We start from the raw sequence: 24,322 nt of genomic DNA, 5'->3' as shown, positions 1-24,322 counted from the left end.
GGCCCAGTCACTTGCCACACGATCCTTCCGTTGGGTGCCGCCATGCGCTTGTGGGCATGCCAGGAGCGGGGTGGGCTCCCGATCACCACCTTCACCCCTCGAAAAAGAGACAGATGCGGTCTATTCTGGAGGTATGCAGCCATTGCAGCAAGATGTAAGCGGATAGATGTGTATGCTAAATTGGAACGTTGTAGGTGTAACAAATAGCATATAATGTTTTGTATCGAAGCATGAACCGGGTTGATGTGGTTATTGTTACAGTAAATCAAAAACCGCTTCCACTTGGCTGCATAGGTAGGACGCCTAGATTCATACAGTCTGGCGGTAGATCTAGATAGCCAAACTCTAGGACTTCAGGTGCCAGATCACTAGATTGAGTTGACTGGGATCTGGGTATCTTAGCTCGCCATGCCTCTGGGTGAGGAGACTGGGTTAAAGACGTAGTTTTTGATGAGGAACTACTGAGAGTTCCAATAGGGTTGTGGGCCATGGTTGACGTGCCCATGTGGGAGCAACTAGGATTAGCGTCAGGGACGTTTGTCTGAGTTTCCGAACCACTAATTGAATGAGTGGGAGAGGCAGAAAAGAGTAAGCAAATATCCCTGACCAATTCATCCATAATGCATTGTCTTTGGACAATGGGTGTGGATACCTGGACACGAAGTTTGGGCATTTTGCATTTAGATACGTGGCAAACAGGTCTATGTTTGGGAAGCCCCACATCTGGAAGAATGGGAGGAGAACTTGAGGATGTAGTTCCCATTTGTGGATCTGTTGTGTCTGGCGACTTAACAGATCTGCCATCTGATTGTCCACTCCTGGGAGGTGTTCTGCCAGGAGATAAATTTTGTGATGAATGGCTCATCTCCAGATTTCCTGTGCTAGCTGGGACAGTAGGAGGGAGTGTGCCCCCCGTTTTTGAATGTAGTACATAGCTGTCATGTTCTCTGTATGAATTAGTACGGTTTTGCATACTAAGTGAACTTGAAATGCTTTGTGAGCCAGAAACATCGCTGGAAGCTCTAGGTGATTGATGTGAAACTATTTCTGCTGGGGGCTCCATATGCCATGAATTGTGTGGTTTTGGAGATATACTCCCCAACCTGTTAGTGATGCGTCTGTTGTGAGTACTATCTGTGGAACCAGGTCGCCCTTTTAACAGGTTTTGTGTGTTCCACCACTGCAGAGAGCGATGGGTGCGGCCATCTACCAACACTAGATCTGATAACTGACCCTGAGGCTGGCATTCCTGCAGTGGACGCATCTGAAGTCTTGCGTAGGGAACTAGAACTATAAAAATGCAAGACGCCATCATTCCTAGTAGTTGCATGAACACTCGAGCTGGTAAGGAGGGTTGAGACTGAAACGGAGACAGTACGTTCTGAAACGTCCCGAGTCTGGCTGGAGTAGGATATGCTACAGCTTTGTGTGTGTCTATGGTAGCTCCTAGATAGTCTTGAGACAGGGAGGGTGGAGATGAGATTTGGCCTAGTTTATTGTGAACCCTAGTTGGTGAAGAAGTTGCACAGTTTTCTCTGTGTGTCGTAGGCAACTGTTGTGTGAAGTGGCCTTTATGAGCAAGTCATCTAATAAGGGGAAGACATGCACATGTCTCCTCAGATGGGCTACGACTACTGCTAGGCATTTTGTGAAAACCCTGGGAGCAGTTGTCACTCCGAAGGGTAGGACTTTGAATTGATAATGTTGGCCTGCTACCACAAACCGGAGGTATTTGCGGTGGGCAGGGTGTATTGGTATATGAAAATAAGTGTCCTTTAGTGAAGGAGAGGAAGCACTTGTTGTAGTGTCACCATGTGAAAATGGTCTGATTGAATGTAGAGATTGAGTTCACTGAGGTCCAATATGGGCCTGAGAGAGCCGTCCTTTTTGGGAATTAGAAAGTAGAGGGGAGTACACTCCTGTTGCTCGATATTGGAAAGGGACTGGTTCTATTGCACCTTTTTACAATAACGAAAGAACTTCTTGGTTTAGAAGCGAAAGATGTTCTTGTGACATGAGGTGTGACCTTGGAGTAATATTGGGTGGAGTGCTTGTAAGTTCCAGGCAATAACCAGATTGGATAATTTGTAGAACCCATTTGTCGGATGTAATGGTATTCCAAATGGGTAGAAATTGTGAGATACGTTCCCCGACAGGAGTGGAATGATCGGGGGTAGGGGAAATAAGTCATTGTTTATTTTTGTTGGCGGGAGAGGTGAGTGTTGAATTACCTCTGCCTCTTCCCCTGCCGTTATTTCCTCTATATCATCCTCGAAAATAACCTCTTGAAGAGGCAGACTGATTGTTGCCCTTGTAAGGCATTGTCTGTAGAGATGTTTTTGGAGCCGCCCCTGTAGAATGAGCGGTGAAAGGAACCTCTGTTGGAAGGTGCTTGTAAGGCCCCCATGGACTTGGGTACCTCTGTGTCTTTTTTCATCTTTTCCAAAGATGCATCAACAGCAGGGCCAAAGAGATGTTGCGTATCAAAACGTTGATGAAGGATAGAGGCTTGTACCTCAGGTTTAAACCCAGAAATACTTAACCAAGCATGCCTACAGAGCAGTACACTAGTGTTCACTGCCCGAGCCGCATTATCTGCATGATCTAAGGCACATCTGATAGAGGTATTGGATATTAATTTACCCTCTTGAATAAGGTCGCTGGCTTTAGCTTTATGCTCATCAGGAAGGAACTTAATGAGCTTCTGGAGTTCATCATAATGAGCCCTATCATATCTTGCCAGTAATGCCTGGGCATTGGCAATGTGCCAATTATTAGCCGCTTGTGAGGCTATCCGTTAGCTGGCAGCATCCAATAATTTGGACTCTTTATCAGGAGGCGGGGCATCCCCTGTGGTTTGAGAGTTAGCCCTCTTACGAGCATTAGAAACGACCAAAGAGTCTAAAGGTAACTGTCCTTTGATGTAGACTGGGTCATTAGGTGCAGCCCTGTATTTCTTCTCTACCCTCGGAGTGATGATCCTAGCTTTGACAGGGTCCTGAAAGATATCCTCAGTATGTTTAAGCAGGGCCTTTAACATAAGTAAGGTTTGGGTAGCCCTTTGAGATGAACTAAGGATCTCCAATATAAAATCCTCCTCCAGACTCTCCTTATGGAGCTCTACCCCATGGTATTCTGCAGCCCTATTAATGAGTTCAATGTACCCAATATTATCATCTGGAGGGGAAAGTCCAGAAGGATACAAATCAGGGTCATTATCAGGTTGAGGGACATTATAATGATTCCATGGATTAGGATCCTGTGGTACATAGGCATGTAAATCATAATGATCATCCCCTGTATCGGGTGGGTCAGGTGATGGTGGTGTATGGAAATGAGCAGGTGAAAGAAGAGGGTCTTTAGAAATGTAAAGAGAAGAAGAGTCAATAGCCACATTTAACTTTTTTAAAAGAATGTGGTAGTCCTCTGATAAGCCCATTTTCCTCTTTTACGGAAGTTTGGCATGAATGTGACCAGTTTCCGGGTGGATTATTTCTTTGTGTTTTAGCTCCAGTGGATTTTCGTTCTGAGACTCTTTAGTCACTGTACTGTCTTTAGACGTGGGTTTTGGCGTCAAAAGTTTCGGCTCTGAAGGTTTCGGCTCCGCAGATTTAGCTTTCCGCAGCAGCGGAACAGAGACCAGAAGGTGTTTCGGTTTCGATGCAAAGGTTTCGGGTTGGCACTGGCGAGGGGACGGGTCAAGCCCGAGCCAGAAGGCTGTTGTCTGTGCTTCGGCACCGAGCCTGAAGGCGAGGTGCTCAAAACTTTTTTTCGGTACTGACCTTGACCCGAAGGCAGAGGAGGGACCGGAGCCTTTTTCTTGTAAAGGAGATGATAGGGGAACGAAGGCTCTTTACTCACGGTCCGTTGTGCCGGGGTGAGGTCTTCGGCATCGGAGTCAGTGTCGGACACGGAGACGTGTTCCTTCTCCACTTCGGCTTCCTGCGCATGCAATTATTCGTGTTCGGACTCTTCTCCGAGGAAGTCCGGCGAAGAGCCGCTCTGCTGGTACATTTTGTGACTTCGAGCCAGACGATCACGGAGGGTTTTCTTCAACCGAAACAACTGGCACACGTGACAGTCTTTCTCGTCGTGTTACGGGGATAGGGAAAGGTTGCACACTTCGTGCAAGTCGGTGCACGGGAACTTAGCGCGACACCTTGGACATAACTTGAATGGTGTCCGTTCCATCAGCTGTGACCGATCCCAGCCCGGGTATGTCCAGCGGCCTTCCACGAATGTTACGATCGAAGATTTTCAAGAGCATAATGACACACGGATAGTGGGAAACGTGATCAATAAACAATACCATTGAGGGTAGTGGATTTCGCGTCGAAGGGAGCCCGAAGGAACGGTGCCTTACCGGAGCGCAACAATTCACATACAAACCCGATGGCGGAAAAAAACCAAAAAACAATCAAACAATGGAGTCGATGTCCATGCGCACTATCATCTAAGGGAGGAGTCACCTACCTCGTGACTGGAAAGATTTCTTCGAAGAAAAACGAAGTGCAAACATCTGAACCCAAAATTAGATGGCGATCTATGCACAAGCATGTGATCTACAGCTCATATGCCTCGAACATTGTATTATGGATTGGTGTTTTCATGATTGGCATCTTTGACCTACTGGTAAGTCATTAGTAAAGTGCACTGAGAGTGCCATGGCCTGTAAATCAAATGCTGCTGGCGGGCCTGCAGTACTGATTGTGCCACTCACCCAAGTAGGTCTGAAAAGTGTTATCAGACCTGCCACTGCAGTGTCTGGGCGCAGTTTGTAACTGTCATGTCGAGCTTTCAAGTGCACCTACTTGCCAGGCCCTAACCTTCCCTTTTCTTACATGTAAGTCACCCCTAAGGTAGGCCCAAGGTACCCCTGTGGGCATGGTGCCATGTATATTAAAGGTAGGACATGTACTGGTAGGTGGGACATGTCCTGGTAGTGAATTACAGTATGTTTCATTTTTCACTATGGAAAGGCTATCTGTCCCGTAGGATAGAATGGGAGTTTACCTATAACATCTTATAAGTAGATCTTCCCATTGGGACAAGATGGAGAAATGGGGTTTAGTATGAATGAACTCAGAATATAAAAATGGATCTTTTAGTAAAGATGTTTTTTATGTTGTGTTTGAAAATACCACTTTTAGAAAGTAGGTATTTTCTTGCTTAGCCATCCTGTGTGCCTCTGCTGGGTTTGTGGATTGACTGTCTGACTCTGAAGTGACAGGCAGGGGATGTGCATTCTCATCAGACAGCAACTGGGAGGGGTCAAGGTGTTGTCCTGTCTTTCCTGGATGAGTCGGGGCTGGGCTGAATAGACCTGGACTGTATTTAGAGTATTGGGAGGAGATTTCCTTGCACCTGAATGGGCCTGGTCTGCCTTGGACAATTCTGTCTCCACCTCCTGCCAGGAAGCTGGGCCAGAGAGGATGAATCTGGTTTGAGCTGGGCACAGAGACACTCTGCCCAAAAGAACAAAGAGAAACGGAGTATGAATATTGGGACCCAGACCCAATATTCTCACTGGAATCAAGGAACCTGTCAAGAAGAGGAGCTGGAAGAACTGCCAGGAGAAGTACTGCCCCTTTGCTGTGTTGTTGCTTTGTTTGGTTGGCCTGCAGTTGCTGCCTCTGCCCTGGGTAGTGAAAGGACTGGAATGAACTTTCTTTACTTGTTGCTGAGTATCTCCAAGGGCTTTAAGTAGAGCTTGCCTCCTGTTCTGAAGTCTCAGGGACCGCAAAGACTTCACTAACCTCTGGGACCATGGTTCAAGTTGCCACAGAGGGGGGAAAGCAACCGGCTCGATCGCAGGCTTTTTGTCCTGGGGGCACTGCTGCATCTCGCACCACAACCGTGGTTTCACTAACGAAGGCCGCTGAGCCGCTGCTTTCAGCGTGACCTGTGGGCACCACACTTCGTACCGCTTCGCCGACCTGGTCTCGCCGTCGCTGCCTGCTGACTTCGACCCCGTGACTGCACCGTGGCTTGGGGGCACCACTCATAACTCTTGCGCCGCACCACCCAGTCCCACACCGCAGTCCGGACCGACCGACCGACCGATGCCAGCTCCCGCAACCGGCACTGTCGCCTGCACCGTGGTCTGTCAGCACCGCAACGAGCACTGCCTTCACTTCGCACCGCAGCCCTGGTCTCACCGATGCTGCTGGACGACTGTCACCGAGCCGCTGCCTGCACTGCGACCTGAGGGCACCGCAGGCCGCACCGCTCCGATTCACATCGCAACGGTTGCCAAAACCGGCCCGCACCAACGTGATCGGCCACAATGAAAAGGTACTGTTTACGAGTCTGCCAACACCCCAACTGACGCGGTCAGATGGAACGGTTGGATTCTGTTCTTCTCAGCACCGGACAGAGCTACCGACTTCAAGGAACTGCATTTTAAAGGTTATTCTTGCAAATTTGTAAGTACTGTATGTTGGATTTTTATCGTTTTGGTCTTGTTTTGAATATATAAAGTATTGGATATTATTTTTAAACTGGTGTGGTGTCCTTTTGTAGTGTTTTCACTGTATTACGGTTGGTTATGTACAAATGCTTTACACACTGCCTCGGAGATAAGCCTGACTGCTCGTACAAAGCTACCAAGGGCGTGAGCAGGGGTTATTTCAGTAGTGTATCCCCCTTACCCTGACTAGAAAGAAGGGTCCCTACTTGAACAAAGGTGCAAACCATTGCCAACTACAGACCCCCATTTCTAAAAGCCCCCAATTCCCACAGCAAATAATTTTTATGGTGGGGAAATAATATTAAACAGTGTTTAGCAAACCAAAGGTCAGTGAGCGTGGGGTCGTGGTCAGATATGTAGCTAAAAAAAAAAGGGCCTCATTTATGAGGAAATGGCGTGGGGCAGCGTCGCAAGTCTCTTTGCGGCGCAGCCTTATGCCAACGTGAAAGGGCAGGAATGCACCGTATTTATAAAATACGGTGCATTCCAGTCCTTTTCCCTTGCGTTGGCCCACAAATTGCTTCCTAGCACCAACATAGGCAGGATTGTTTTTGTATGGGAAGGGGCACCTTCCTTCACCAAAACAATCCTGAGGGACGTTTTCCTTTTTCTATGTGAGCTGCAGAATGCAGCACACATGAAAAGAGGAAAAAACGAGGAGAAATTAAAACATTTCTCCTCCTTACGCCTCTGCTGGAGAGGAGTAAGGTTTTGGCGCAGCCCTAGGTTTACATGATTTTGTAAATCTGAGATGGCATCAAAATCCAAGGGTGTTGCGTGGAAACCCCACGCATAGCCCATGGAACACCTCCTTGACGCAGAGTAAGGCAATGCAGTGACTTGCGTTGCCATGTCTTACTCCATATCTATAAGGCCATGCAAAGCCATACAGGGGGACTTTGCACTCCCTCATAGGTATGGTTGAGACGCTTGCGTCACCAGAGCATCAAAAAAAGTGAGGCTTTGGTGATGCAAGCCTCTCATAAATAAGCTCAAAATATTCTGTACGTTTTTCGGTCTTTCACCATCAGCTATCTACCTATAAAATAATGGGCAGCATAAATGAAAAATACATTTTTAAAAGTTATTGCTCAGTGGTAGATGCACTGTAGTACATTATGAAACGTCTATTAGTTAATGCACTGCAGAGGTCTGTGTGTAACCAGAGAACCACATAATTAAATCTTGATTGCTGCAGTGGAGAATAGTGATGTGTATTTTTAGTGCTACGAGGTCAAAGCCTGTGACGGAAAGCACTGCGACTATGTAAGAACATTTTTTATACTTGCAATACACACAGGGTAAGATAGAATGCTGCAAAACATGCAAATAGTTTTACGATAAAATGCTGCTTTTGAAATATGGAGATTTTAGTAATACCAGAGCGTATGTAATGCAAATTCTTTTTAACAAAGCTGTCCTTCAGCCCCTCTTATGGGGCACCAAGGGCTGAGTAAATGCAGTTAAAATGAAAAGCAAGAACTTTCCAGCCCAGTTGCTAACTCTTTGCATTTCCACTCAAAAAAACAAATCTTTGTCATCACAAAGAGCCAGAAATGCTCCCAAACATCCTTTACACTTGCAGATTAACTGATAAGACACATTTGCATTTCATTTAGCCAAGCAGCTAAATTAGCCCTCCCAGGAGGCTGTCTTTTTGCAGGGACAAGTGAAGCTAGGGAATCCGCGGCCCCCTTCCCAGGAAACCTCTGCCATAGAGCTATGGTAAAACCCAAGGACAATGGGTAACTGCAAACTAATAAAATGGATAAGTACAAAATTCCAAGATCAAACGCAGAGGGGACAGGACCATCCGAAGTGCCGGCGGGGTCCTGGGAGCCCTACCTTGAGGCGATCATGGCGGCCATCCAGGAACTTACGGCCTCCCTAGAGCCGAAAATTGATGCAATCACGATTGATGTGGGGCTCTTGCGCGCAGACTTTCAAAAGATGTCAGACCAATTACGAACTGCAGATCCCCAGATCCATCTCCAGACCTCTTCCAAGTCCCTAGAGGAACAAGTTAGTGTACTCAGGAAACAACAAGAACTACTTGTGGCAAGGGTTGGGGACTGGGAGGGGAGGCCCAGGTACAATAATGCAAAAGACACAATTGATGGACGGAATGCAGAACAAATCAAAACATTCCCCCCCCAGTCAAGAGATCTGGTTTAAATCCACCATTCTTTTGCTCACCATGCCCCCCCAGTTTAGACCTGGCCATATGCCGATCAGTCTTGACCCTGTGCCTCATGGGAAGAGTCCAGCCCGAACTACCAAGCCAGGTCCTCCCTGGACCGGAAACAAGCATCCTAGGACCGGTTTCAGGCTGCCAGGAGAATTTTCCCTGCAATATCAATCGACTCCTCTAGAGAGACCGAAAGGTCTCCAAGCAAATTCTCCCATTTAGAGTAATACTTCTCTAAATCATCCGTCCTTGCCGCTACAATATTTTATTAAGAGACCCGATTTTTTCCTGACGCCAAATGGCTTCAACTATCTTATATGGTGTCATAATAGTTGTGGGTTTGCCTAAAAAAATCCTGTATTTGCAAGAATTAAAAAAAATTGTGTTGTAGGTACATGATATTTATCCGCCAAGAATGAAAAAGAAGAACATAGCCCCCCAGCTTGATAAAAATCCCCAATTTGGGTAATACCTTTCGATCTCCAGTTAGCTGCGACATAGTCCCAGAAGATTGATGGAAGTAACCTTGCTGCAATAGTATGTGTATAATATGATAACCCTGGTGTCTGCAAGTTTTTCCAAACTTTATTCCAAACTTTAACAAGCATTTGCAATGCAATAGGTCTCGCATTTACACGAGTTTGAGCTATTGGCATTGTAAATGACAATGGCTTTTAGTTTTGTTTTCGTATTTATGTTTTAATAACGAAAACAAAAATAAAAGGCATTGTTATTTGCAATGTCAATAGCTCAAACTCGCATAAATGCGAGACGTATTGCATTGCAAATGCTTGTTCAGGAAACAGGCGAGAAAGAAAAGCGGAAGTGAAAGCAGAGCGAGGCCAACAAAGGGAGGGGCAGGGCTCCTTAATGGAGCAAGGAGGGGGTGGGGGGGGCTCTTCTTAGTGCTTAGTGAGGTGTGTCAACAGCAGCACTATGTGTGGGGGAATGGAGCGTGTGCTCTAGTGAAGTGAATCCAAGCACAGGGTTTGCGCCTGTGATTAGCAACAAAAAAACAAAACGTGGACGTGCGGCCCGAAAGTGAAAGAGACCGTGCGCCCATCCCCCCAAGAATTCTGATAACTCTGTCCCTCCTCGCCAAATTCTTCAGTGCTCTGTTGAAATATTTGTAAATGTACAGTATGGGAGTAAAGGGAAGCTAGGAGCGCGAGCCGGGCAAGTGCGTGCTTGTAACTGGTGTAGTGCTTAGTGAGGTGTGTGTCAACAGCAGCACTGTGTGTGTGGGGGAATGCAAGCGCCTCGAGGTCATTGAGCTTGCATTGCTTTTAACACTGCGTATGAACAGGACGCTGGTGAGAGGTCTTGCTCATGGTACTGTAAGCACTTGTATGATGATTGTGTGATGCTGATAAGTAATTATTAGCACTGCATACTGAATGGCCTCTAGGCGCCTGCATGAACAGGATGCTAGTGAGAAGTAGTGATTTATTTGCAGTGCAGTCTCAATGCACCGTAGGCACTTGTATGGTAAGGTTATGATGTTGAGAAGTACCGAATAATTAGCACTGCATTTCGAAAGGCCTCTTGGCGCTTGAGTGAAATGCGTGCTACGAGAGTCACCGATTAATTAGCACCGAAACGGAATGTCCTCTACGGGCAGGGACAAATTGTGTGTTGGTGATAGGGAGAGAATTTTAATATTTTCACTGAGTTTTATATAGCTCGAACTGGACCCAAAGCACCAGCTGCACATTAATTTTTTGTTGTTGTTGGGCACGGGGATTTGCCCAGAATCACAGGATGTTGAGCATCCTTGCCGAGAATCGAAACCGGTTCCCCAGCTTCAATTCCGACTGCTCTAGCAGTTAGTCCACATCCTCTCCCTACCGGACCGCTTACCGGACAGTGGTACTGAGTGACAGGCAAGCTGAAAGGCCTCGGAGCCTTTAAGAAATCGGTAGTGGTGAGAGCTGCTCAGTTATCAGCAGTTCAAACAGAATGGCCTCTAGGCGCTTGTTTGAGCTGGGTGCTGTGAGATATATCAGATTGTTACCCAAATAATTTGAACATGCTTCCTCTACCACACAAGGATGATAGGCTGAGGCCGGGAACACAACAGAAGCCAAGCCTGTGACCACGGGGTCAAACTCATGTCCCTGCACTGGGGCAGGAGTACGGCCGTCTGTCCGATCCAATGGAACGTGCTTGTGGAGCAGAAGTCTTCACTCTGCGTGAGTTGAAGGGGTGTCCAAGGGGCGTGAGGCTGTGGCAAAGAGGAGGGGGGGGGGGGGCGGGTGGTAGGGTTGGGGGGGGGGGGGGGAGGTCTAATGGCAGGGGCTTTCGCAGTCACTTAACACCGCTCTCTATAAACCTATACAATTGTAGAAATATACTGCGCAAAACGTCCTTTTAAATTGGACAACGTAACTTCGTGCAACGTCTGAAAAATTAAAGTATGCTAACGTGAGCAGATAAAGGCAACTGTCCGATTAAAATACTTGGATGTAATACACTTGCATCCCTCAATTCCTTTTTAGGTCTCGGCTGGCATTGGAGCGTGCATGCGCTCCTCGCCTCGAGACTTCTAGTGATCAAGTTACGTTGGAGAAGGGGACTCAAGCCCCGCCCCTCCATTCCATTGGGTAGCGTCAGCATTTATGTTAAACGCTGGCTTCCCATTGGAAAGGAGGGTTTTAGGTTGCCTCCCTTTCGCTTTTTGCCGGACTGGCTCTCCTGATTCACGGCTGTGGTGAAGACTTTTCTTGTCTGCTTGTTTATTTAACAAGCAGATAAGAAAAGGCTTCACGACAGCGGTGCAGCAGGCACGGAGCTCAGCGGCGCACGGGGAGGGCAAGCCAATGGCGGAGCGCTTGTTTTCTCTAGAATAGTGCTACAAAGCAGGCCAGGGAAGGAGAGGGTGCTGTAATTGGTAGTAGGCAAGGTAACTTTGTGAGGCAGGCCCAGTACTTTTAGGGAAAAGTGGTGGTCCGGGGTCTGTTCCATCGAGCTAACAGTCTAAGCTACAGGCTTGGGTCTGCAAAAGCACACAGTGCCATATCTTAAAAATAAAATTAAAAAAAAACTTTCAGCAGTGCACCATGCCTGGATTCCAATTGGTGGAAATCATGTGAGCAACGCAAGTATCGTAAATATGCATGGACAGAAAAAAGTGGAATATACGTGAATGGACCAGCAAAAGAGATGTTTCTTTTGAATAATTTATTTCAACCTCTAAACTTATTCGTCAACAAGGACAAACGGTTTGAGCTTTATTGACCAGAGGCGTTTCCCTCTCTTCGCATCTACCCACCTTCCGCGACATTCCTGGACCAAAAGGCATGGCATGCTTATAGGTGAAGATTCACCAGTGGTTGACTGAGTCCCACAATGCCTTTTAGCACGTGCGCCATTCACAGTGCTACTGTCGGATGTCTCCTCCTGCGTAAGACATGCCCTACGGCTCTCCATCCAATGGGGAGAGCCGACATGTATGGAGTGCATGGCGGGACCGAGCAGACTGCAAGATGGCGGGTCAGGTGGGATGCACCTGTCAGCACTGGGAACAGTATTTTGTTCTTCTTTGCTCGCCAGTATCTCCTAGAGCTGGTGGGGTCCAGATGGGTGAACCATGCCTGCATGTGGGGGTGAGTTCATGGTTGGCGGGGTACATCCGGTTTCTTATGCATCGCACAGGAATTCTACCCATAGGACGCCATTGTCATGGGGACCTCAAAGGGGGGCTTGGGTTGTAGGTGACTCGATGACTAGAGTACTGTGTTTAAAAAAAAGTGGAATTGCGTGACAATCATTTAAATAGGATTGATGTGTGGTGCGTTTAGTTCAAAAGTTTGGAGTCTTGAATAAATAAAGCCTGAGTTTGTGATATCTCTGCCCAAACAAGGGACTTCTGGGCATGTCAGTTGTAGTTTGACGGGAGGACTGCCTCTTCCCAAAATGTACTCATGCACTCTAGGGAGTAAATCTGCATTTGAAAATCATGAAAAACAAGCATTTACACATGCAACTTGATTCATATACAGAGAAAAGTCTATTCCCTTTGGAGAGACCTCTTCAGCTCTGGGAAAAAAGGGGGGAGGGGGGGGATTTCCTCTCCTGACAATCCCCACATAACGCCACTTACATCGGTCATTGACAAGAGTGGTTTGATATTGATAATTAATAAAGCGCTCAAATGCCCGTGGGCGTATTGGCGCTGGCGTCCGTAAATACTAAAGGAAAAAAAACAGATCTATGAACACAATGAAAGGCGGGATTAAATAAACCGATTTCACACATTCACACGATGGACCTGCAAATGGTGTCAATACCCACACAGGTGCAAGTTTGAGGGTGTTCCCTGCACTCTGCACGGCCAGGGCACTTGTAGCGCCCAACTTCCGCTCTTAACCCACGTGCTGATGGTGAAAACACGGAATATACAATGGCACACTTACCACCGTGACACGTGCATACTCTGTAGTGAAAGCACCAATGAATGCCCACGTGAAACAGAGTGCAGAGTTCAGGAGGGCAATGTTTTTTTTTCGCACTAAATTGCACTAAGTAACAGGTGGGTGCAGAAAAGGTCTGAACCGGTAACTGTGTTAGAAAGGAACATCTTCAAACCCGAAGCCAATACGTCCTCCACTTCATAAAAGGTTCTGTTCTATTGCTTGAATATATCTTGTATTTTCCCATCCTGCTATTTGAAGCAGAGCGCGATGGAACAAAAAACGAAATTAAAAAGGATGTAAAACGCAAGTTCTTTCAACCCCTGTAAATTACAGAATGGACTGCATGCATCATGTTATTACAAGAACCTCCCCCCATTTCAAGAGTGGTACTGTGGCGAGGCAGGGCTCCAGTGGAAAGTGTTACACTGAGGGGTCCGGTTCCTGAATTAAGCTCCTCCGGTCCTAGAAAGTGATGACTCGGTAGACATTCTTCAACCTGCACCTCACAACAGGAGCTTGGAATAGCGGTGGTTGAGACCACAGCCCATGTGTGCACTTACCAACAGCTGGAACCAGCTGTGGGTGGGAGAATGGAAGGGCCTGAGCGCACAATATGGATTCTGTGTTCACACACAAAGGGTCAGTGATGCACCGGGACCAATGACAGACAATGAGACAGGCCATCGCCAAACAGCGGATTCAGTGTTCACACACAAAGGGCCAGTGATGCTCCGGAGCAAATGGCAGACAGTGAGAGCTTTCATGTAGCTTCTGCCTCCCTCTTTCTCTCCTCCTAGGATCCGGTATTATGGTCAGAGCTACCGATTGTGGAAATAGGGATCCAGGTTTGAGTCTCAACATTTTGTGATTCTTGGCAAATCAGTTAATCTCCTGATGCCTATAGACAATGCACGTGACCGTATGCAAAGTAACTGGTGCTCATGTAAAGCGCTCGGACATCGGGACAAGTTCACTGTGTATTTAAAAACTCCAGAAAATGAACTAAGAGGTAAAAACAAAGCCTTAACACAAGAAAAGACATATAGATACGCATTTCCCACCGAGTTGTACAACCGGAAACCAGAAAATCTGGCTAAATCGCAGGTTCCCAACTTAAATTGTGTCATCTTAGGCAAATATTTAATTTCACCAAAGCACAAGTTACTAACTTGTGTAACGATATATCTGTAAGAGACATTAGTTAGTGATAGATTCCTTACCTTAGAATAATCCCCAGGCGTCAGTCTGGATCCAGAAAGTTTTCTGCTTAGCAGTACCCCTGCGCACCAGTACCCCTGCGCACCAGTAGGTGGCACCGTGCAGCTCCGTGCCCGTCACTGGCGTCGTCACGGAGGCTACTTAGGCGCCACCCATGCACGTTGACGTCAGTTCTGTACACAACTTTCCGCGCCGAAACGCAGAGTCATGCGAGAAACGGATCTTTGGTGCATAAAACTAGGGCCCTAAAAGGGGATGACCTTAACCCTAGTGATCAGTTCGTTGAACGGGCGAGGATGGGTGGGGCGGACCTCTTTTGGCGCCCACGTAGCCAATAAAGAGCTGATCATCCACCCGGAACTGCTGTGTACGCTGCAGATAGAATGCAAGCGCACGTTTTGGGTCCAGACGGTGGAGCCGCTCCTCTTCCCGTGAAGGATGCGGAAAAAAGGTGGGCAAAGTGATGGTCTGCCCCGATGTGGAAGGGCGTGACAACCTTAGCAAGAAAGAAGGACGTGTCCTCAGAACCACCTTGTCTGGATGAACAGAAAGGAAAGGAGGTTTGGAAGAAAGAGCCTGGAGCTCACTCACTCTCCTGGCAGAGGTGATAGCTACCAGGAAAGCCGTCTTGAGAGTAAGAAGACGTAAGGGACAGTTATGAAGGGGCTCAAAGGGAGCGCACATCAGAAAAGTCAAGACAAGATTCAAGTCCCACTGAGGCATTATGAAGGGCACAGGTGGGAACGTATGCGTAATGCCCTTAAGAAAACAGTTAATCGGGGACTTAAAAAGAGAGGGCTGATCAGGAAGCCGTAGGAAGGTAGAGATAGCCGAAAGAGAACCTTTAAGAGTGCCCAGAGCAGAGTCCTGCTGGGCCAAAGAAAGAAGGAACAGAAGAACCTCAGAAAGAGGGTCAGAAAGGGGATCCACAGTCTTAGCTGTGCACCATGCCACAAATCTGTTCCACTTACAGGCGTACACCGTTTTAGTGGAGGGACGCCTGGCTTCCAAGATGACATCACAGACTTTGGAAAGGAGATCGAAAGGTGTCAACTGTCGCCGCTCAATCTCCAAGCATGGAGGTGGAGGCTGGACAGGTTCGGGTGGAGGACTGATCCCTGCTGCTGCGACACAAGATCCTCCCGAAGAGGCAGACGGAGCGGGGGATCGATGCTCATACTGAGTAGCTCGGGATACCATACTCTTCGAGCCCAGTCCGGAGCCACAAGAATAACTTGGGCCCGGTCGTGCCTGATCTTCTTCAGCACTCTGGGGCAGAAGATTATAGGCGGAAAGGCGTACAACACATAGAAGCTCCACTAGAGACGAAAAGCGTCTCCGAGCGAGTGCCGCCTTGGAAATTCCAATGCGCAGAACTGATGACATTGTGCGTTCTCTTCGGTGGCGAATAGATCTAACCAAGGCTCTCCCCATCACCGAAAGAGACCTTGCGCCACGTCCAAGTTCAGACGACACTCGTGATCCACCATCCACCAGCGGCTGAGTTCGTCAGCCCTGGCGTTCAGAGAACCTGCCAGGTGTTGAACCACCAAGGTAATGCCTTGATGTCCCAGCCACGTCCAGAGGCGCAGAGCCTCCTGACAAAGGGTCCACGACCCCACCCCACCCTGTTTGTTGCAATACCACATGGCGGTGGTGTTGTCCGTGAACACCTGCACTACACTTCCCCAGACAGAGGGAAGGAATGCCTTCAGTGCATGCCAGATCGCCTGCAGCTCCAGAAGGTTGATTTGGAGCCGCCTCTCCCATGTGGCCTCCCCAGCCCAGGAGGGACGCATCCGTCACTACTGTGTGCTCCGGTTGGGGAAGGGAGAGGGATCTGCCATTGACCCAATTGCAATTTGTGAGCCACCACTGCAATTGCCGTGCAGTGCCCTCCGAGATCTGGACATGATCGGACAGGTTGCCCTGATGCTGCGCCCACTGGATCTTCAGGTCCCACTGCAGAGCCTGCATATGCCATCTGGCATGCGGCACCAGCAGGATGCAGGAGGCCATAAGGCCCAGAAGCCGGAGGGACATCCTGACTGAAACCCGGGATAGAGGCTGAAAGAGCGGAACCATAGCCTGAATATCCCGGACTCGCTGTTCAGGAGGATAAACCCGAAACGGGGTCGAATCCAAAACCACTCCGATGAAAGGGAGCTTCTGAGAGGGAATCAGGTGCAACTTCGGCACATTGATGGAGAACCCCAGCAGATGCAGGAGGTCAGCTGTAGTCTGGAGGTGGGAGACAACTGCCTGGGGCAAACCCGCCTTCAACAGCCAGTCGTCGAGGTAGGGGAAGACTGGCACCCCTGACCTGCGCAGATGAGCTGCGACCACCGCCATCACCTTCATGAACACCCGAGGGGCGCTTGTAAGGCCGCAGGGGAGCACGGAAAACTGAAAATGCTACTGGCCTACCGTGAACCGCAGCTATCCCCAGTGGGCCGGCAGGACGGGAATGTGAAAATAAGCGTCCTGCAAGTCCAACGCTACCATCCAGTCTCCAGGGTCCAGGGCAGACAGGACCTGAGTCAGCATCTTGAACTTCTCCTTCCGGAGGAAGCGATTGACGTCCCGGAGGTCCAAGATGGGGCGCAGGCCCCTCTTGGGGACCAGGAAGTAGTGGGAATAGCAACCACTCCCTACTTCCTGATCAGGAACGTACTCTATGGCCCCCTAGACCAGGAGGGCCATGACTTCCTGACGGAGAAGAGCCAAATGATCCCCAGACATGCGGTGGTACCGAGGTGGCATGGCTGGAGGGGAGGACAGAAAGGGGAGCGAGTAACCTTGGCAGATTATCTGCAGCACCCACTTGTCCGACGTAATCTCGCGCCAGTGGTGGAGGTGAACCCAGCCACCCACTGAAGTGGGGTGCCCCCTGAAGCTCGGATTAGGAAGGTTTCGAGGCCGAAGCAGCGAGGGTGGAAGTGGACTGCCCCGCACGCTGGTTACCAGACCCGCCCCTGCGGAACCCACGTCCGCGGCCTCGCTGAGGCTGGTTCTGCACAGGCTTGCTGGAAGAGCGTGCCTGGGTACCCCTGCCCTGGCCACGAAACGTACGAAATCCCATCGTGGCAGGATTTTTTGAGGCAAGACCCAAAGACTTGGCCATGGCACGAGAGTCTTTAAAGCGCTCCAGGGCATTGTCAGCCTTATCACCAAAGAGGCGGGAGCCATTGAAGGGCATGTCCGTGAGTGAGTTCTGGACATCGGGTGAGAAGCCAGTGGAACGCAACCAGGCGCGGCGCCGCAACGCCACCGTCGTGGAAATCGCCCTGCCCAACGAATCAGCGGTGTCCAAACCACACCGGATGGCAAACTTCACCGCATCCTTGCCCTCCGCAATTGCTTGGGAAAGGACAGCCTGGACCTCCTCAGAGCACTGAGGCAGAACCTCTGCCACCGAATCCCACACTGCGTGGGAGTAACGGCCCAATAAGCAGGCGGTATTAACCGATCTCAACCCCAAACTGGCTGAGGAGAACAACCTCTTGCCATATTGGTCTAGCCTCTTACGAGTCCTTGTCCGGCGGAGCCGAGGGAAAGGCACTCTGCGATGTCGAGGCCTGAATGACCAGGCTCTCAGGCGTGGGGTGAGTGGTCAAGAAGGCAGGATCACCAGGCGCCGGGCGATGACGCCTAGCGACGTTCTTATCCACCGGCACCCCCGAGGCAGGCCGCAACCAAGTACCCAAGAGGACTTGGGTAAGGGCCTCATTGAAAGCAAGCAGCGGCTCCGACGACGTAGACGCCGTCTGGAGCACCTCCGTAAGGAGTTTGGTCTTAAGGGCCACCGTAGGGCGGTCGAGGTGCAGAGTCTCTGCGGATCGACGCAACACCATAGTGTAGGAAGCGCCCTCCTCCATAGTAGGCGGAGGCGAGGCAAACCCCGGGTCAGAAGACACATCAAGTTCACCCACGTCTTGAAGGTCATCCACCCAATCCTGCTCCGAGTCACACTGCCGCGCAAGGGGGTCCTTGGATCCGTCCCAGTCCTCATCCGGCTCCGGGGTAGAAGGAGCCGGTCGCGGCGGCAGGACCGAAGCCGGAGAGGGGGCCAGTGGCGCCGGGAGTGGCGCCAGGGGCGGCGCTGGGGCCAGAGCCAGGGGCGGCGCTGGGGCCAGAGCCAGGGGCGGTGGGGCGGCGCTGGGGCCAGAGCCAGAGCCGGCGCTGGGGCCAGAGCCGGCGCTGGGGCCAGAGCCGGCGCTGGGGCCAGAGCCGGCGCTGGGGCCAGAGCCAAGGGCAGTGCCGGGGCCAGAGCCAAGGGCAGTGCCGGGGCCAGAGCCAAGGGCAGTGCCGGGGCCAGAGCCAAGGGCAGTGCCGGGGCCAGAGCCAAGGGCAGTGCCGGGGCCAGAGCCAAGGGCAGTGCCGGGGCCAGAGCCAAGGGCAGTGCCGGGGCCAGCGGAGTTGCACCTTGTGGCGCCGGAGCTGTACACGCTGGATCCAGTGGCTCTGGGGCTGGCGCCAGATGCGGTGCCGCTGAGTCAACAGGATCTGGACACGGGGCCGCGGGGTCCGCAGGCGCACCGGCGGGAGCCCGAGGCCTAAACAGGTGGTCCAAGGCAGCAAGAAACTCTTGCCGCTGTTCGGGAGTCGCCGACGGACCCGGGTATAGCGGGTAGGCCGCGGGACTCCCAGGCTCCAGAGGAGCCGCAGGGGCGGAGCCCCTGTCCCCCACGCCCGCCTCCGGGGAGCGACGGGGGGATGTCGGAGAGCGAACACGCTTCTTCGACTTCTTATGGCGTCGCTTACTGAAGGCGAAGACAGAGTCCAAGGAGCGACGACTGCGGTCCCTAGACCCGGAGCGGCGGTGAGAGGAGTGCCGGACCTCTAGCAACTTCCGGCGCCGCTCCCGCAATGCCTTCGGGGCCATGGTACGGCAGTCCCGACAATCCCAGGAGCCGTGGTCGGTCTCCAGGCAGTAGAGGCAGACATCATGGGGGTCCGCCACCGACATATTACGGTGGCACGACCCGCAAGACTTAAAGCCGGGTATCCCTACGTGCACCAGGAAACAAGAGAAGGAGACAAAAAGTCACAAAAAGTGGTCAAAAATTGACCGAGGTACGTGCTCAATCCGGATCTGCGCTTTCGGCGTGGAAAAAGAAAGAACTGACTTCAGCGCGCATGGGTGGCGCCTAAGTAGCCTCCGTGACGTCGTCCCGGCGCGCACGACGCCAGTGACGGGCGCGGAGACGCACGGCGCCACCTACTGGCGCACGGAGTGGTACTGCTAAGCAGAAAACTTTCCGGATCCAGACTGACGCCTGGGGATTATTCTGAGGCACGGGTACTCATAGTCCGGCCCGGCAAGCCTTCCTTGGCAGCCCGCAGACCTTGCAGACATCATACCTGTGCTTGTCAGCAAACACCGCCGAGCTATGGGCGCCACGCGATTCTTTTAAAGACCATTCACTTGTTAATGAGGCTTTGTTGTATTTCACCTCTTCTAAGCGCACCTGCATCTCCCCTCTGATTGAGTGAAGAGGCAGGGGCGCCAAGAAGAGGTGAAATACAACAAAGCCTCATTAACAAGTGAATGGTCTTTAAAAGACCTGTGAAGTACTCGGTGCGGCAGTGGCTGTGTGTGCCCGGGAAGCAGCCTCAGCCCAGGGTGACACACGTGCGGGGTGAGGTGACAGAGGGTGAGGAGGGCAGCAGGGGGTGAGGTGACAGAGGGAGACAGAGGGAGGGAGGGAGACACGAGAGGGAGGGAGGGAGACACGAGAGGGAGGGAGGGAGACACGAGAGGGAGGGAGGGAGACACGAGAGGGAGGGAGGGAGACACGAGAGGGAGGGAGGGAGACACGAGAGGGAGGGAGGGAGACACGAGAGGGAGGGAGGGAGACACGAGAGGGAGGGAGGGAGACACGAGAGGGAGGGAGACACGAGAGGGAGGGAGACACGAGAGGGAGGGAGACACGAGAGGGAGGGAGACACGAGAGGGAGGGAGACACGAGAGGGAGGGAGACACGAGAGGGAGGGAGACACGAGAGGGAGGGAGACACGAGAGGGAGGGAGACACGAGAGGGAGGGAGACACGAGAGGGAGGGAGACACGAGAGGGAGGGAGACACGAGAGGGAGGGAGACACGAGAGGGAGGGAGACAGAGGGAGGGAGACAGAGGGAGGGAGACAGAGGGAGGGAGACAGAGGGAGGGAGACAGAGGGAGGGAGACAGAGGGAGGGAGACAGAGGGAGGGAGACAGAGGGAGGGAGACAGAGGGAGGGAGACAGAGGGAGGGAGACAGAGGGAGGGAGACAGAGGGAGGGAGACAGAGGGAGGGAGACAGAGGGAGGGAGACAGAGGGAGGGAGACAGAGGGAGGGAGACAGAGGGAGGGAGACAGAGGGAGGGAGACAGAGGGAGGGAGACAGAGGGAGGGAGACAGAGGGAGGGAGACAGAGGGAGGGAGACAGAGGGAGGGAGACAGAGGGAGGGAGACAGAGGGAGGGAGACAGAGGGAGGGAGACAGAGGGAGGGAGACAGAGGGAGGGAGACAGAGGGAGGGAGACAGAGGGAGGGAGACAGAGGGAGGGAGACAGAGGGAGGGAGACAGAGGGAGACAGAGGGAGGGAGGGAGACAGAGGGAGGGAGACAGAGGGAGGGAGACACAGGGAGGGAGACAGAGGGAGGGAGACAGAGGGAGGGAGACACAGGGAGGGAGACACAGGGAGGGAGACACAGGGAGGGAGACACAGGGAGGGAGACACAGGGAGGGAGACACAGGGAGGGAGACACAGGGAGGGAGACACAGGGAGGGAGACACAGGGAGGGAGACACAGGGAGGGAGACACAGGGAGGGAGACACAGGGAGGGAGACACAGGGAGGGAGACACAGGGAGGGAGACACGAGAGGGAGGGAGACACGAGAGGGAGGGAGACACGAGAGGGAGGGAGACACGAGAGGGAGGGAGACACGAGAGGGAGGGAGACACGAGAGGGAGGGAGACACGAGAGGGAGGGAGACACGAGAGGGAGGGAGACAGAGGGAGGGAGACAGAGAGGGAGGGAGACAGAGAGGGAGGGAGACAGAGAGGGAGGGAGACAGAGAGGGAGGGAGACAGAGAGGGAGGGAGACAGAGAGGGAGGGAGACAGAGAGGGAGGGAGACAGAGAGGGAGGGAGACAGAGAGGGAGGGAGGGAGACAAAGTGTGAGAGAGAGAGAGAAAGAGGGAGACAAGCAGAGTGAGTGAGACAGAGGGAGGGAGGGAGACAGAGAGAGGGAGGGAGACAGAGAGAGGGAGGGAGACAGAGAGAGGGAGGGAGACAGAGAGAGGGAGGGCGACAGAGAGAGGGAGGGCGACAGAGAGAGGGAGGGCGACAGAGAGAGGGAGGGCGACAGAGAGAGGGAGGGCGACAGAGAGAGAGGGAGACAAGCAGAGTGAGTGAGACTGAGGGAGACAGAGAGAGAGGGAGGGAGACAGAGATAAATGGAGAGAGAGATGTGTGTATATCGGGTCTGGTGGCTCAGTGGACGAAGGCGTCCGCTGCAGGGGCCTGTGTTCAACCTCATGGGCATAGTTTTTTTTTTTGCTCTAGCCCCGCCCCCTCACCCTACTGCCCCGCCCCCACCGGTGTGGCCTTCGGCTATAAACCACACTTTAAATTTGGCCCCCGAGAGAAAGTTTGTGAGTACCCATGTTCTAAGGTAAGGAATCTATCACTAACGTGTCTCTTTCAGATACTCTTTTTTCTTCATTATCGTGCCTAAAAGCCCTTTCAAATATGTGAGTTCATACTACCAGCTTGTGCTTGTGTGCAGTCTATGCAGGGGCATCGTTGTGACTTTCGACCCCGGGCCCTCTTGCACACATCTAATTTTTTTTTATGAAATAAGTTTAAATGCTATTTTGAAATGCACTTTAATGGCCTTAAATGTCTAGATAATGTATATATTCATTCTTTCCTGCACGTCACATCGCAGTGCACTGCAGATGTGCGCTAAATGGCAGCTGGGTGGTGAGTGAGTGGTATTGCTTTGCCAGTGAGCACCAGTTCCCTGAAAAACACATCCCCTCCAAACCGCAGGCGTCCTGTTTTTCACAGTAGTCTGTTTGTATCGCTAAGTGTTGTTCCCATCTGCCAGACCCATTATCTCATCTGTATGTGTTGTGTGTGTTTTTTCCCCTTTTCTGGCATAACATCAAACAGAATCTATTAGGCTTAACTGCATATTTAAGCAGATGGATCGAGCACTGACTCGCAGAAAGGCACGGGAATTTTCCTGCCGCCTCGTCTCCCACGCAGCAATTGTTTTTCGCTATTTTGGTCACACTACAGCTTGCCTTCTATCGATCCCTTGCAGGTGCTCGTACACTTGTAAAGGGGCTGACGCACAAGTGCTCAAATATGTATCCTTGCAAAGAGAACTGCTCGTGCACCTGAAGACGAGGGGATATTGTGCACAAAAAGTGTAAAACAGACAAGCCGTGCATGTGAACACACATGTACTTTGCGCTCGCACACACAATGATGTGCACATCGATATACATATGCGACCATAATAAACGCATCACCAAAAAGTATGCACTTCTTCATCCATAAGTGTGGAAGGGAGGTCAAGTGGGAGCTGCACGCGCACAAACACAGACCACTCTCAGGATGCAACAGCATCTCCACAATTCCCGTGGGACCTTGCAGCCTCTCTCGTTTTACCTCAGGGGTGATGCACCGACTGACATCTTGCCCGCACCGATGAGCTTACATTTAAGAAGTCCTAGTGAATATCATACGTGCACAAGGGGCATACCTACTTGATTTTGTGGTGTGAATCATTTCTCTTGACACATAGTGGAGGATGTTGCACGTACACCCACACACGGCAAGCACTACGAGCACTTATTGCAAAGTGGTGTAGTTCTTGCTCGGGGTAAGGAGGCCACAGTTACCCCAACACCCTAGTGTGTCCTGCCCTTTACCTGGTACATACAGTATGCAGCAAAGGCTTTTACTACATAACTCGTGCACTTATTTCATCAACCTCTGAAGGATGAAAGACTGTACTGGCCTTGTTAAGAATCAGGCATGTGACTCGTGGGCTCCACATGAATATCTGAGCACTTATGGCGTTTTCCTCATACTGTTTATGTGAAAAATAGAGTTGGTGTGATGTTCTTACTGTAGTTTGTGTTTGTGGACGCCTCTGTCTAACACAGGTAAAGTGTCAAGGGGTGATACATAGTATTGTAAACTTTTAATACAACTTTATCACAGTGAAGTGGCTGCAAAGCGCTTAAATCGTGGAGTATTGTTAAATATAATTTCACTTGTAACAGCAGGAAAAGCATTATTAAAAAAAATATTTATAGTTCCCTTTACCTTCCCCTTCCCTCTCTTTGGCTAGACTATCTGACTCACCCCCCCCAAGAGAGCATGTTGCATTATATACTGTTGTGTTGTATACCTAGGCTACCCCCTATTGGACCATCTGTCTACTAGGCTTAAGATCCAGATCCTGGTCACCTGTCTACATGCTGGTGCTGAAGAGCCATCTCTTCTGGGAACATGACCTACCTATGAATTCAGAACATGCTTATTAGTTGCCTCTTTGTATATGATTGCAGTCTCACCACTGTGCAGCACTTTTGACACAAGATAAGAAACAAGCATTGAAAGTGCAATAGGTCTCGCCTTTGATTAGGTTACAGTCATTTGCTTTGCTAATGGCATTGTATAGCAAAGCAAATATTTTAACTTAATCAAAGGCGAGACCTATTGCATTTTCAATGCTTGTTCAGGAAACAGGCGAAAAAGAAAAGTGAAAGCAGAGCGAGGCCAACAAAGGGAGGGGCAGGGCTCCTTAATGGAGCAGGGTGGGGATGGGGCGGGGGGCTCTTCTTAGTGAGGTGTGTCAACAGCAGCACTGTGTGTGGGGGAATGCAGCGTGTGCTCTAGTGAAGTGAATACAAGCACAGGGTTTGCATATAAACTGCGCCTGTGATTAGCAACAAAAAAAAAAAAAACATGGACACGCGGCCCGAAAGTGAAAGACCGTGCGCCCATCCCCCCCAAGAATTCT

The 24,322-nt window shown here is 50.9% G+C and overlaps 1 protein-coding gene across 3 annotated transcripts in view; it reads right to left on the bottom strand.

Moving 5' to 3' along the window:
- CCDC43 (coiled-coil domain containing 43) overlaps positions 1-24,322 on the bottom strand; it is a 212,280-nt gene that overhangs the window by 86,635 nt on the left and 101,323 nt on the right. The window lies entirely within an intron of this gene.

This window comes from Triturus cristatus, chromosome 1_1 (genome assembly GCF_964204655.1).
Source record: "Triturus cristatus chromosome 1_1, aTriCri1.1, whole genome shotgun sequence".
In the NCBI taxonomy this organism is placed as follows: Eukaryota; Metazoa; Chordata; class Amphibia; order Caudata; family Salamandridae; genus Triturus; species Triturus cristatus.
This window is presented reverse-complemented; position numbering and strand designations above follow the sequence as displayed.